The following is a 2439-nucleotide window of genomic DNA, read 5'->3' as shown; positions in this document are numbered from 1 at the left end:
GACTGGTGAAATTAAGAGGTTATTCACATAGAAGAAGAAATTAAATGCCAGGAGAATAAATAAAATAACCTATAAAGAGGGTGAATGGTAATAAAGGGTAACAGGTACAGAGGTCACAGTTCTTAAGAAGGCAGTGGCTGTGTCAAATGCCATTAGAAGTTCAAGAATAACTAGATAAATTCCTTTGGATGCCAGTTGCACTGATCTTTAACAGTAATTCAGGGTGCCTAGAGGAAGATTTCAAGTATACAACCCTAATCTAACCTGCAAGACAGAATGGAAAGCAAGTGTTTAGTCTTTATCTTGCGGGGAGTAAAAGAAAGAAATTCCACAAACATAGGAAGTAATTTTAAAAGATCATAGACAGGCCACCAAGAGTCACCAATGTCTATTATGCTGAACCTTAATTGCTATATAGTAGCAAAATTAACTTTAAATTTATACTATAGTTAATTTGGATTTTAGTTAATACTGGAAAGTAATTTCAAATTTCTTAAGCATGAACTTGTAGAAGATTTAGAACACACTAAATGATGAATGCAGTTACGGATAATCTAGAAAAGAGCAATTAAAGAGACTGAGCAGAAAGATATTCACTAAGTTGTGCCATGGTAATAGGAATCAAAGTGGTATGAAGTCATCTGCATTTCTCCAGTTGTTGATCATGTAAGGGAAAGCTACCTAATGTAAATAAACAATATTATTAAAAAGCAAAAAAAAAAAAAAAAGACAAGCACTAAAAGCAGTTTGGAACTTATACCTTAAGCACACATTGTAAACTCAAAAGGGTATACACATTAATATTCATATACCTAATTCCAAAGGTAACACTATCTAAATTCCAAGGTTGTTTTTGATTACTGTCTTTAAAAATGTCCTAGAGGGGCTGGAGTTGTGGCTCAGTGGTAGAGCACACGAGGCAGTGGGTTCAATTCTCAGCACCACATACAAATAAATAAAAATAAAGGTCCATCAACAAAAAATACTTAAGATAAAACGTTGCTTTTGTTAATAAAAACAGTAGAAAATTCTTTTTTTAAGAAGGGTCAGAATATTCCTTATGTCTCCAAATCAAGTCCATGGATGTAAAGAAATGTCAAATTCTTTCTCCCTAAAGGTGGCAATACCCTTTCATGTCATAATAATCCAAAGAGACAACACAGACTCACGTCCTTTAGTTGCCACTTCAAGAAAGTCTTTGTACCTTGGGAATGCAAGGTACAAATCACAGGCAGGAGTGTTTCTTGAAATACTTCTTGCCCTGGCAATGAACCTCAGAACTGAATACTTTTATCTGTTTCCTCTTCTGTGATCCTGCTAAACTTTTAAGCCATTAGATAAATGCACTTCAAAGGCACAATTTTCCACAATTCCAGAATTATATTTGGTTGGCAGTAGTTAGGTAGCTGACAAGGCTGAATTTTTATAAATTTTGAAATTACATCCAATAGAATTTACATTATTGTAAATTTTTCCAGTGAAAATCTGCCATTTCCAAAACATAGTTGGGCAATGTACCTACTAGTGACATGGCTCCCCAGCTGCTCACTCGCATAGCCAGCCCAATAATCCCCACTAAGAAATGGTAGTGGAACAGTGGAACACGGGTGGCAAGCACAGGCAGAGGCTACAGCAGGGCTGAGGTGAGCCAGGGGTAATAACCTGTCATGCCAAGGCAATCCAGGTGCAGGCTGGTACAGATGCCTGTTCCACAAAGTGCCAAAGCTTGGAACCCCAATCATTCACAATCTGACAACCTCAACTTTCCACTTCCCAGGAATAGTGGGAAAATTTAAGTGGGGCAGACCTGAATATAAGTCCATGTTCAAAAGTACCAATAGCACTGGTACTTTCCCAAATGCTGAACAGCATAAATCTGGGCTAATAGTGTTGACTCAAGTGCTATATAAACCCCTAGACTAGGACACAAGCAGCAACCCCTCCAGTCCTCTCTTCTCCTGCAGGAATTCAATATGAATAGAAATTGAACTCCCGATTTCCATACCTGCATACTTCATAAACCCATCATGAACTCTACATTCTAACTTAGCTTAACCACAAATGATTCATCCAAACATGTCATGGTAGGATCTGAACTATTCTTTAACCTTAGTTCAGGCTGCAAAGAGTTTTTCTTGGAGTCACTAAGAATTTGTAAGAGAAAACAGACATTTTTACCTTTGGCAGGTTGCCAAGATGATACTTCATAATAGAATTTATGAAGCTACAGTCTAGTAACTTGCAGGCTTTATTAAAAGGGGCGGGGGAGAGGGAGAGAAAAGGGATAATTTAATACAAATCCCAAGTCCCAGCACTTTCTGGATTTTCTTAAAAATATAAGTGCTGCATCATCACTGAAGCAATTGAGAATTACCATGAAATCCCAATCAAGAAGAGAATCAACCCAGAAGTTAGCAATAAAAAAGAGAAGCACACAAG

The sequence above is a fragment of the Marmota flaviventris genome, chromosome 12 (genome assembly GCF_047511675.1).
Source record: "Marmota flaviventris isolate mMarFla1 chromosome 12, mMarFla1.hap1, whole genome shotgun sequence".
NCBI classification, from domain to species: domain Eukaryota; kingdom Metazoa; phylum Chordata; class Mammalia; order Rodentia; family Sciuridae; genus Marmota; species Marmota flaviventris.
This window is presented reverse-complemented; position numbering follows the sequence as displayed.